General features: G+C 45.3%; 1 pseudogene across 1 annotated transcript; it reads left to right on the top strand.

Annotated features, from left to right (window-relative positions):
* Positions 1-3,945: 3,945 nt before the first annotated feature.
* Positions 3,946-6,143, top strand: LOC147626715 (AT-hook motif nuclear-localized protein 16 pseudogene; annotated as a pseudogene). Its single transcript, XR_015268625.1, has one exon. The product of XR_015268625.1 is annotated as an AT-hook motif nuclear-localized protein 16 pseudogene (transcript).
* The last annotated feature ends 7,065 nt before the right edge of the window (positions 6,144-13,208 follow it).

Genomic DNA, 13,208 nt, shown 5'->3' with positions numbered 1-13,208 from the left:
CATGGCTTTGCTGCATCTACTCGAAGCCCTTTGGCAAGCATTACCAATCTACCCCAAACCACAGAGGGTAAGAGTAAGCTGAAAGCTCGAAAAGGAAAGAAAGTTTTAGCAAGTTCATCTCAAACTATACCCCCTCTTATTAACACACCTCCACCAATCCCACAATCCATTTCCCAGTCTCTACCTCCGAGCATCTCTGTACAGGAGGTAGAAGGGAAAGCTTCAGCGATGCTGGAAAGCCAATTCCAACAAAGATGTTCTTTCGATCAGGAAACTGGACAATGAAAGAAACTGCCACTCTATTGGATGCTTGTGCCAAGTTATTTGAAGATATGAAAGATGGTAGTTTGAATGTCATCCTTAAGACGGGATATGAGCGGTGGGAGTTCATATCAAAATTGTGTTCAGCAAGGACTGTTTCGTTCTCCCGATCAATGTCTCTTTCGTTGGGATCGTATTTCAGCATCATTCTTGAAAGAAGGTGCATGACTATGAACGGCATATCCCTTCCGGTTGTGACAGTTATTAGAACATGACTCCTAACCAACGAGAAGAAATGAAGCTCCCTCGAAACTTTGCTGAAGATCTATACACAACCATGCTTGACCGTGTCGGAAAAGAGAGGGTTTTTAGGTAAATTGTGGATTATCTGATTTCTTTCAATGCTTAATTGTTAGCAATTTCAAATCATTGTTATTTTTTATATGTAGGTGTTAATCCAATTCTAGGATTAACAAGAGCTACCGCCATTATCTTACATCAAGGAGTCACGATAGATACACCAAAGGGTCATATTTAAGATATGAAGCAATAGTGTCCAAAGCTACAACTTGGATGGGCACCCGTAATGGTGTGATGGAGTATTTATGGCGATTCTCACTTCAAGAGCGTGTGGTAGCAAGTTAGGGTGAAGTCCTAAGTGATGTACTTCATGGATATATTATGAGAGTAGTCATTATAACAGCATTAGGCCTCTTATGAGCCTAAAGTGCCCGGCCGGCCATAGTTTAAGTGAGTGTGAACACTTATGGCCATGTATATAAGTGAATTTCTCTCATAATACAAGATACTCTCCCATTGTGCAATTGAGTCTTGATCTTGCTAATCTCTCTCCCTAATGCATGCTAGTGAGTGTGTGTGAGTGAAGTGAGGTGAGAGGAGGGACGAGGACCCGTAGTGCAACGCGGCGGTGTAACAATGCTCGCAGGAGACACGGTGGAATTGCTTCTCAAGAGCTTGGAGACCTCAAGGGTTACGAGCTTGGCCATTGGAAAGATCCTCATGATAGTTGCGGTTCACCAGGTAAGCTCTTTTTGGATGTGTTTCAAGGAGGGTTAGGGTGAGCCATAACAGTAGGGGATTCCACTTCACCGAATAAGGTTGGTGGTTCAAGCAACAAGGGTGACGATCCCTTCATGGATGAGGAGTACTCATCTGGCAAGAAACGCAAGCGAGGAGATAAATGCCGGTGTTGAAAAAAGAACTTGAGGGTACAACAAAGCAACTCATTTCATTCATGGATAGCATCGATGTGCGAAGGGCAAAACATGAAGACGAGGTTATTGAGCTCACAAAGGCCGAGTTTGAGGAGGCAGTGGCACTCAATAGAAAAGCGCTTGGCATTGGAAGAGGAGTCTAACAAAGCCTTGAAGCAAATTGCTGAAGCATTTAAGTGCTTTGCCATGTATGCAGCATCATCTTTCAGTGCATAATGGAAAAGCGCGGCTTTTAAATTGCAAGTCATGGCCTATGTTTTTTGTGGAATGCGTAAACTTAAGTCAAAGCATATCCTGGCTATAATATTTATCCTCGTTGTAATATCTACCCTCGCTCTAATATCAGCAATGTTTTGATGTATAAACTAATTACCCTTTTTAATGCAATAAACCTTTTTTGAACTACTTCTTTTAATGCAATAAGCCTGCAGAGCAGCAGCAGTGAAATCATTGGCCCTTTCTAGATTAAAAGGCAGCCAAAAGAAGCTATGGTGTTGTTAACAGAGCTGTAGATACCTATCCCTGAAGATGACCTGAGGACCTCAAGCCATGCACACCACATTTACAAATTAACATATCCATTTGCATCATTTTTGCAAGCAACATATCCACTAGAGCATGCCAATTGTTGCCATGTCCTGCGATTAGTGCATTCCAAAAGACCACATCCAACATAATCGGCCTGCTCAGCACTCCTTGACCTTTTGTGAATGCACCACAATCTGCTATCTGTGTTGGGCATAACCTGCAATCAGGGAATTTACTCTAGACTGCATAAGCTCATCCAGTATGGCCAAGAAAGAGACCTCAGAGAAAGAGACATGCTTTGTGCTGAAGAGAAAGAGACCTGTACTCCTTGACCTTTTGCGAATGCACCACAATGTGCTATCTGCTATCTCCAGTATGGCGTAGGGGGAAGGGTTGAAGGAAGCTACCTGCCCTACAATAGCTCAACGTGCCACTTGTTTGAGGATGTGATCGTTGGTGATCTGCAGCACGCAAGGGGGAGAAGCAGGTTACGGGCGCTCTGTGTTTCAGGCTCTCAAGTCTCTCCTCTGTTTTTTATTCAGGATTTAAAAAATAATAATTCAAAACAAAAAACGTGATCCACGCGACCACTCGCAATTTAGGTAGCCGGGTTTTTTGCCGTGCCCACCCTGACCGGTTGGGTAACCAGTGGATGGTTCCACGCGACCAAGCTCTTAGCTTATGGATAGGTTACCATTTAGTTTCTTAACCCAATGAATTTATTCTCTTGTTAGAAGCATAACCCTTATAAGTACTTTTGCCTTAATGTTGCGTAACCAAGTAGTGGTTACTGTAGGTTGCAAGCTTTGAAATGGCTACTTGCGCGCTCTTCGTAGAGCTTTAGCTCATCGAACTTTCCAAGGTCACTCGTACAATCAACTTGCAATTTCCATCTCCACCTTTTCTGGCCTCCTCGTATATCCCCGATTGCTCGCCTCACCCATGAGCCAAGGCCCACATTACATATCAACATATTTCATGCCTGCTCGCCTCACCCATGAGCCAAGGCCCACATTACATATCAACATATTTCATGCCTTTCTTCCTGCGATCCCCACACATGGCTGGAGCGCATCCATTCAACACGACTAGAAAGCATTGGCTTCTAGCTTCTAACTCTATTAAACAAATGGTTTGTGCCGATTGTCGGTACACCTCTTCCTCGACCCTTAGCTCCTCCATCCTTACAGCATAAAGCCAGACCTTAAGGTCATCATCAAAGAAGCCACCTTGCGTTGGAGCTTTTCCCGCGCGGGTCTGGAGATATCATTAAGTAAAGCAAGGTAAGAGAACACCCTGGGCCTGCACCTATTCACCTCGTTGTTAGTGTTGCCAAATTTGGCGAGATGAGGGGCTTTTTTTAAAGATGTTCAAATGTAATAGCGGATGATTAACCGATATTTACGCCATGTCGCAGGATGGCCGACCGAAAAGACTGCGAAAGCGACGATAATCTTTTGACTTTAGGTACAAGGCACGTGATTAAGGCAGGGGGTTAAAAACTTAAGTGGGGGTTTAATTTGGGAGGACGCAGTGGTTAAGAGTGGGTGGAGTCTGGACACTGGACTCTGAGCTTACGATACGCAGACGAGGAGAGACCAGACAGGAGGAGGTCCCATCAGCCCATGCGCGGCAGAGGGTCCCACGTGAACGAGGAAACGAAACCCCGTCCCTACGTAGAACCTCCCGCGAAGGCCGGGCTAGGGACTACAGTGCAACGGGCTGAATGTGGGTGAACTCAATGTAGGTACAGACCTGTGTGCTTGTGTGGCTGCTGCGCTGGGATAAAAATGATCCCGTGCTCTTTCGACTTCATTTTCGTACGTCCCATCTGTCAACGTGGCTCACACCTGGCAAGATCTGTGCAGGTCCGCGGTCCTGCGCGGTGCAGGGTATCTTTCCGCTGTTTTGTTTTGAAGCGACCGTCAATTGCTTGTAGCCTTGTTCGTCTCTATTCTGCTGCTTCGGCGATCTTCGTCTTTCGTCTTCTTCCACAACAGCACCACCACCACACTGTTTTTGCTTAACCTCCTTTCTCCCCCCTGCTTCCAATCTACCCCTGATCTAATTCCCCCTCCTACCACACTCCTATTCGTTTCCTCTCTCTGGGGCGGGCTCGCTCTCTATCTGTCTGATTCTATATCCTGCAATACTTCTTCTCGTCCATCACATCCTCCAAACTCTCATCAGAAACCTCACACAAAGCAAGCTGATATGAATCTCTTAGCAAAAGAAGGGTTGTTCGCCGGCACAGTTTGCTCATGCGTTCTATTCTGATCTACTAAAAGCCCTTTGATAATTTTTCTAAGGGCATGTCTCCATGGCCGGGATCATTGAATCAGGAGGATCTCATTTAGGAGGCCACCAAGGTGGAGCCCCTGTTAATCCGCAGAGAGACTTGCAAACGTCTGAAGACGAGAATAGTGGCAACAGTGGCCTGGTAGGGCGGAGCAATAACAGCAACAAAAAGCGACCGAGAGAGAGCAGCACCACGGGGCCGGAGGGGGGAGACACGGGCAGTGGCGCCCCGAGGAGACCCAGGGGGAGGCCCCCCGGGTCTAAAAACAAGCCCAAGCCGCCCATCATCATCACGCGGGACAGCGCGAATGCGCTGAGGGCACACGTGCTGGAGATCGCCAACGGATGCGATGTGGGCGAGACGGTGGCTAGTTTTGCTAGACGGCGGCAGCGGGGCATCTGCGTGCTGAGCGGGAGTGGCACGGTGACGAACGTTACGCTCCGGCAGCCAGCTGCTCCGGGGGCCACGGTTACATTACACGGTCGCTTCGAGATTCTTTCGCTGTCGGGAGCTTTTCTGCCACCGCCGGCTCCGCCGGGGGCGACAGGCTTGACCATCTATCTGGCAGGAGGCCAAGGGCAGGTGGTGGGCGGCAGCGTAGTTGGCGCCCTTGTAGCGGCTGGTCCGGTCGTTGTCATGGCCGCCTCCTTTCTCAACGCCTCCTATGAGCGCTTGCCTCTTGACGAAGAAGAGCCGCTGCCCATCCAGCAAGCCCCTCCCGCTGCTTCAGCCGTTTCACACTCCACGGGTCCTTCCATCCATGCGCCGCCCATCGGCCTCAGCAGCCCTTCCAACATGGCCCTCTATAACGTGCCGCCCAACCTCCTCACCGACTGTCAACTCCCCCCTGATGTGTACGCCAGCTGGGCAGCCGGCGCCCGGCCTCCCCCTTACTGAATAGAGAAAATCACGAGCAGCTAATTAATCATCCCTTCCCTCCATACCGCAGCGATTTTTGTAGTTCCAGAAAGAAAGAAAAAAGAACAGAGAAAAGCAAAGGCAGGCTGCCCGAACATTGACTGCAATCTGGGAAAAAAATACACTATGACGGATACGACAAAAAGAGCAGATTGATCAGCTTTAAAACAGATTGATCAGCTTGGATCAAAGTGCAGTGGTTTAAGCGGCTACTAACGGAAGGGGTCTTACAAGGTGTAAGCTAGCTAGGAGGTGGGGCTTGTGGCAATATATTGTGCCAATTTTCTGCTACATTTTTTGTTACAATTGGCTAGTGGCAGGTCTTCTTTCCGCGCTGAATCATGGACGATTCCTATGAAATATTGGGATGGAGACCCAACAGCCACTTCGATTGACTCTTCTCTTAAGTGTTGGATCTTCTGACTAGACCCCTCCCCCCTTCCTTAAAGGTATCTTCTGTGTACTCTTAAACCATGCATTTCTATACTTTCATTGATATTAGGCGATAGCTTGCGTATTTATAAAACTCTTGTTACAAGATCGAACCGTGATGTTGAAATTGTCACCCTTACACCGCCACTTGTGCCCCTCTAAGTATGCATCCTCCATATATTGTGCATATAAAAGTTCGAGTCTGCTGGTTGGTCGGCTGGTCTGTTCCTGTTGTTTTTACCCGAAAATCTACAAAGTGTTTCCACAAAAAAATTCCTATTCAAGATTTTTTAGACAGTCTTGTGTAAAAAATATGATCAGGGCAGTCATTACTTGTGTAGATAATTGGAACTTTCTCCATTAAACCCTTTTAAAGTCTGATCTACATGCCCGATGGTATAATCTGTTAGTGAATACCTGTCAACTATACCTTGGCTTATATAATCATGTGTGAGATCATTGAAACTTTCTCTATTAAGCCCTTTTAACATGCCTGATGGTATTAAGCTGTTAGTGAATACCTGTCAATTATGCGAACTAGATGTGTATAACTTTGGCTTTTATAATCGCGTGTGCAAAGTCAAAGCCATAGCTCGGTGCCCACTGGTGTGTTTGATTTCCTTAAAGTTCTAAGTCGATTCTCTTTGGTTTGTTAGTTATGATTGCATAATTTTTACAAGATACTGATGTGCAATCCCTACATCACATACCACCAAAGAACAATTCCATCAGCTCACGCGCTTGACTCCCACCGGTTCCACCTGCTGATGTGGTCGATTCCCATCTGTCTGTGACGGATAGGAATGCATTCCGTGCTCCATACCATCCGACTCCGTGCTTATGTGGATCTGTAGCTCGGTGCCCTCTGCTGTGTTTGATTTCCTTATAATTCTAAGTCGATTCTCTTTGGTTTGTTAATTATGATTGCAGAATTTTTACTAGTTACTGATGTATGATCCGATCCCTACATCCCATATCACCAAAGAACGATTCTACCTGCTCACGTGCTCGACTCCTGCCGGTTTCACCTGCTCATGTGGTCGATTCCGATCTGTTTGTGACGGATGGGAATGGCCCTCCCAAGGTCATTCACTGCTCCATACCATCCGACTGAACCTCAGACCTTCGGAAGTGTATATAGTTGGCTGTATAGCTTTTTTTTCAACCTGGTAAAATGAGACATTTTGCTTAAAAAACAAAAGAGATGCAAAATTTCAAATGCTATGCTTTTGGAACCTTTTGCCCATATAAACAAGAGTTTCAAAATCATGACTTTCAAACGTGCAAACATACCATGCTTAAAGATTCTGTCATGGTATCCAAGTGAACTTTCTCAAATGTCTCTTGCTAATGAATTTCTATCTTAAACTTGCAACGGCTCAAGAGACACTAATGTATTATGTTAAGTGGATGGTTCCATAGGACAACCACCCCTTATGGTGCATTCCATTGAAGGAATTATGCATAAGGAAGCAATTACCCTTGTGCGTTTTTTTTTCCAGATAGGGGCTGTAAGTCTACATACACGCACACACTCAAGTAGGATATACCAAACATTGGCTACTTTTGAAGGTAGTGGCCAAGCCTTGAGACAAGCCCCAAAAGTGAGATGCTCAGCTGATTGGAGTGAACACCTTCTAGAGGTGTTAGTGACTTGGCCATGCAATCGAGGCATAATCTTTGATGTCCATGAAAGTCACCATCCCTAATCTAGAGCGTCCAGCTTGACAGCAAGATCACAAGGTTGGAACACCTGGACAATGTAGCGATGACTTAACTAATGTGTGGGATGGTGGGCTTTTATTGCTTTATGTGCGTTGAGTATGCCCTAGTGCCCTAACCTCTTCTTGGAATACCATAATCCAGTCCCTTGGATAAGCATATGGCCTGGTTTTTGAATGACCACAGGAATAAATCTGGCACAACATTCCCTTTCCTCTTTAGAAGGACCTTATGTCATTTACATGATATTTTGGTTAGGGCATGCCTTCAAATTCAGCCATGGTCCTCATCCATGTGTAGCAGGTTTGATCACCGAAGTGCTATCGAAGCAATCTATCCGAAGGGGTGCATATCCTTCCAACTTAAAGCCTCACCTCTAGGAGGCTTCACAACAGTAAAGCTTGTCTGGGAAGCCATTGCTCACCTTACCACTCGATACACTGGGAGCCCCAGGATATGGTAGCGAAGACATAGTCACCATATTGTGCTTTGGATCCAGCAGCTGAAACCCGGAGAATAGCGAACTACACCCATACAACCATTCATGCGAGTTGGACGTGTGTGTTTAAGCCGCAGGGGATGTCTCTCTGCATCTCTTAGGCAAGCTCTGTAGCATCTGGGCAGAGGGGGTGGGGGTGGGGGGCGGTTCCAACTGCTGCTTGTGAATCCAGCATTAATATGTACAATGCCAGAGTGGACATTTTAACATCAGTTTCCTACGAAGAATTGATCGAGCAAAGAGCCTCCTAGGACAGGTTTCACTGTGATCAAGCTTATGGGTAGAAGTGCGTGAAGTATTCCATTGGCCATAAACGTGAAAGAATGATGGAAACTTGATAGTTATGATCCTGATATCTGGATTGCATGTTCTTTGACCTGGAAGAAATGGATAGTTTCATGTCCTCCTGCAGGAAAAAGTCATGCAAGAGGCTCAGTCCATGGAACTAGTGCAGCTCAGCCAATGGACGAGCAAGAAGTATTTGGTTGTTATCCATATGGGGGCCTCACTCGGTGGGGTCCTGGGGCCCCTGTCATGAGCTATTTGTGGTGTCAGGTGGGAATGTCTGTGCGGTTTCCAGCCTCTTAGATTGCTGCCGCAAACGTCTGTTTAGCTCTAGTAGTCATAGTATGAGACATCTCTAGAGTCAGGTGTATGTAATGCATCAGCTGTGACAAAGGATCGAATGCCTCAAACGTCTGTTTAGTTCTAGTAGTCATAGTATGAGACATGTCTGGTGTCAGGTGTATGTAATGCATCAGCTGTGACAAAGGATCGAACCTGCCTCTCTGAAGAGACAAGGGTGCTAGACATCATCTCCTACTTGCTGGCTTCCTATTTGGTGTCCTATTTTAGCCTCTAGGGCTGACCATGTTAGTCAGAGGGGTTGGTCACCCCTCACTCATATTTTACCGATATTTATTCCCCATTTATTGTCCTGGGTAATTTTCCCAGTCATGGTGATCTTTTGCTCCAGTCGGCTGCCTACATGTAGGAGTATATATAGCCGGCATGCCTCCCTCATATTTCACTGCTTAGCAGCTTGCCTAGCTTGTCTAGCTGCAGTCCCTCACTTACGAGGTTCTCCCCTCTTGCTCGGGACATGTATTCCTTTTGGTGATGATATTGAGAGCAAGTTCTCACCTGTGTTTCCTCTCCATCTCTCTCTCTCACTCTCTCTCTTGTGTTTCCACTTTCTCTTCTTCTGCTGCACATTCTATCAAAGGGGTGTGTCAAAGTTGTACTCAAAAGGCTGTTACATGCGTGGAAGCCTTGCTTACTTGATCCTCAGCCCTAAGCCTGATAAAGAACAATTATGCAAACTTCAATGATGATTAGTGTTCGAATCATGGTGGTTTGGCTAGAGTGCCATTCATGATTAATGAAAACTTAAAATGAGAAAGTGAGAGATCGAGAAAGAGAAGCAAAATAGCACTACTCTTGCATTATAGTTACTCGTCTCAAAAGAGATGGTACATGGGCTTTATATAAGAGCTAGAGTAGGTTGTGACTGACATCATTGATGAGGTTTGTGAGTGAGGAATCAACTCACAGCTTCTGTCCACGTTTTTGACCTTTTGGGCTACTTTTACACCTCATAATTGTAAGTATGTGCATGTATCCTTCATGCTTTTGCACCTAGGCATCATACCAAACAATATGTGCTGATTTAGGCTAAGGTGTGGGCACAAATTAGGGCTTATTTCTAACAATTAGACAGAGAGAGAATAGAGAGAGATGAGCTGTGTGTTCAATGTATTATATGGTACAAAAAGATACGATTTCTGCACAACCTCCGAGGCCTTTGGCCTGACTTGAAGGTTGATTTTAGACCTTCTACTGAGTGCCTATGACTTGATCCCAAAGGGGGATTAGATGACATGTACAAATGAGAGCTTGGCTATTCATAGGGAGAAGAGGAAAATTCATAATCCAGTTGGTTGTGCCTTTTGATTCCACAAATCTCCCAAAACTCATCTTTTGTGTCCAAATTGTGCCCAAAAGGTGTCCCATAGAGATGGGTGTATGTCTTGGGCACTTCGGGAAGCCTATTGGGTTGCAACATTGGCTCTAAATCTGCCCCTGAATCTCCTGTAAAATGTTGCTGAATCTGGGATTAATGATGAGGTTACAAGTGCACGGTTGTGCATGTGACATCCCCACGTGCCAAACTTGATCACTGGTTGGAAACTTGTCATCCTTCCTACGTGGACTACTATTGACTTTGACTTTGATTGCCTGAACACCTTGCCACATCTCGGATTCCACTCCAAGTTTGGTTGAAGAACTGTGCATCTATTCCACTTTCTTGCCATGTTTGCAATCCCTTTTCCTTAACACAGCTATGGTCTCATGCCGAGAATGATCATGCCTGTTGCTTTGCCTCGGGAACTGATCTGAGAGTACACTGGTGTCCTCCTTTGTGACACGCTTGTTGCAGACCACCACTCATAATGCTACCTTTGCTGTATTTTGCTATGGATTCTATGCACCTTCCTAGGATAGCTTAGGGGGCTAAGCCTGAATGCTCTAATACCAATGTTGCATGTGTGGAAGCCTTGCCTACTTGATTCTCAGTCCTAAGCTTGATTAAAAACAATGATGCAAACTTTAATGATGATAAGACAAAGAGAGAAGTGAGAGAGATAAGCTGCGTGTTCAATGTACTATACAACTTTTGAGGCCTTTGGCCTGACCAAAAGTTTGACTTTAGACATTCCCTATGACCTACCTGATCCCAAAGGGGGACTAGATGATATGTACAAATGAGAGCTTGGCTATTTATAGGGAGAAGAGGAAAAGTCGTAATCCAGTCGGTAGACCTTCTACTGACTGCCTATGACCTGATCCCAAAGAAGGATTAGATGATATGTACAAATGAGAAAGAAAGAAAGAAAGAAAGAAAGTTATATTAACGTCCACGGGAGGCCGAATCCGACCTATGGGACAGATCAGGTATATCCATTTACATTCCACTCTGGGTATCGATGCCAAAGAGGCATAAAACTGAAAAAAAATAACTCAAAATGAACTCTTAAGACTCTTAAGAGTTTAAGTTACAATGGGTTCTATTGCATCTAGTTCGAAATTGAGGTTTTGCCTTTTGAGCCTACAAAACTGTCCAAAAAGTTATCTTTTGTGTATAAACTGTGCCCAAAAGCTGTCCCATACATGGGTATATGTCTTGGGTACTTCAGGAGCCTATTGGGCTGCAAAATCAGCTCTGAATCTGCCCCTAAATCTCCCCTAAAATGTTGCTGAATCCGGGACTAATGATGAGGTTATCCACGTCCATGGCTGTCTATGTGACTTAACGCAACTAATGATCCATGCATACCAGCAATTGCTATGACCCTCGTGTGCCAACTATCTAGAAGACTCCAAGCTAGCCATGAAAGGCGATCTTTGTGTAGTGTATAGACATGTATGTAAGTGATGGTGTCTATTGTAACATGTGAAAGAACTGCTTGTATTAAGAACTGGGCAAAAATGCAAAGATCAAGATGTACATAGATCCTAGTCAATCATGGCCTGAAAAGGTAACATCTATTGCTATGCCCTGTCCCACCTATGAGGTACACAATGAACTGACCCTTGCTATTTATAGGCTCATAAAACTACCCCTACATCTACCCGACTACTATCGGCCAGGTCCTTGGGCAACAAAACACCAAAAAACCCATAAACAACGATGCTTAAAAAGTCTCCTAATCCTAGCTAAAACAGGGGAGAGTTAAGCCAATGGGCTGATAGCCCAAGTGGTGAAGTTGTTTGCCTAGGACCAAGAGGTCTTGGGCTCAAAACTCCACAAGGTGCTTCCTCGGCTGCATCGCTTATAGGGAGATATAAAGTGCCCATGGGCAGTGAAAAATGGTAACCACCCGAGGATCTTGGGCCCTAAGGCCAGTCAGAAAAAGGGAAAGGGGGGGGGGGGGTTCAAGTATGTCCACATTTGTGCATGTGACATCCCCTCCTGCGAAGCTTGATGACGGGAATCCAACTGATCTTGGATGATTGACATCATCCCTTTACTCCATCTAGACTTCATCCTTGGCATCCTTCTTCCAAAACTTGACACAGTTGACCACTTGGATCTTGTCTTGAGAGCCTTCTGCTGCAACCTTGGATTGCTCCAATCTCCAATGCTCTATTTTGTGTGCACCTGTTCTTCTTGTCCCCTCCTTGGACTAAAGCCCTGTACCTTTTCTAGGGCTGAGAGATAGATACTTTCTTTGAAACATGTATCCCCTTGTTCCTTCTTTCATCCTTGTACCATGGTTGCAAGGCTTCATACCCTTCATACCCCATGACACCCATGTGGGGGCTCGCTGTCCTCATTCTAATTTCTGGCACCACCAAGTTACATGATGTTGAAGAGCCATTTGGCTGTGTTTTCTGGTCTAGACCAGAGACAGCCACCTTTGTATTGTACGCTTTCCACATCTGCACCAATACTGCACTTCTAGGACTTCCAACAAGCTCTGATACCAATGTAACATGCGGAAGAGCTGCCTATATTAAGAACTGTGCAAAAACACACAGATGAATAGAGAGAAGAGAGAGATGTTGCTGAAACATGTTTTCTGTATATAGGTATCAAGATGTTCATAGATCCTAGCCAATCGTGGCCTCCAAAAGGTGGGGCATGCCTATGAGGGATCAGATGAATACACAATGAACTAACCCTTGCTATTTATAGGCTCATAAAACTGCCCCTACATCTACCTGACTGCTGTCAGCCAGGTCTTTGGACAGCAAAACACCAAGAATCCCATAACCAGTCTGGGCAATGCCTAAAGAGGCTCCTAATTCTTGCTAAAATAGGGGAGTTAAGTATGTCCACATTTGTGCGTGTCACATCTGTAACGTGAGGGGATGAACTGAATTCGGCTAATACTATGGCATCATGCGTGAAAGCATCACGATATAACCTGCAGTCTCTCCCGTATCCCAAATCTGGTGTCCAAAACGATGACCCCTACATTACTGCCGCGGGTCGAACCAAAGTATCAAATAGCCAGCCTTTGATATTGACCTAACCAATTGAACTTCATCTCCTCTGAAAGATTGAGAGAGGGAGAGGGAAAGAGATGTGATGATACTTTTAACATCATTGGTGAGACAGCATTGAAGTGTTGGGAAGTGGGACCTGAACCATGGATTTCTTACTTAGTTGTCCGATGTGTAAATTAATAGAAGAGAGAGAGAGAGAGAGAGAGAGGTGTGCATGATTCACCGGGGAGGACCACTGGAAGATGAGACTATTTAATGCATATATTAACTTCACTTACATTAATGGAGTCATTTCACCTGC

Source organism: Cibotium barometz, chromosome 22 (assembly GCF_041138505.1).
Source record: "Cibotium barometz isolate CiBa-2024 chromosome 22, ASM4113850v1, whole genome shotgun sequence".
Classification (NCBI taxonomy): Eukaryota; Viridiplantae; Streptophyta; class Polypodiopsida; order Cyatheales; family Cibotiaceae; genus Cibotium; species Cibotium barometz.
Note: the sequence above shows the minus strand (reverse complement) of the source record. Positions and strands in the feature narration are given on the sequence as shown.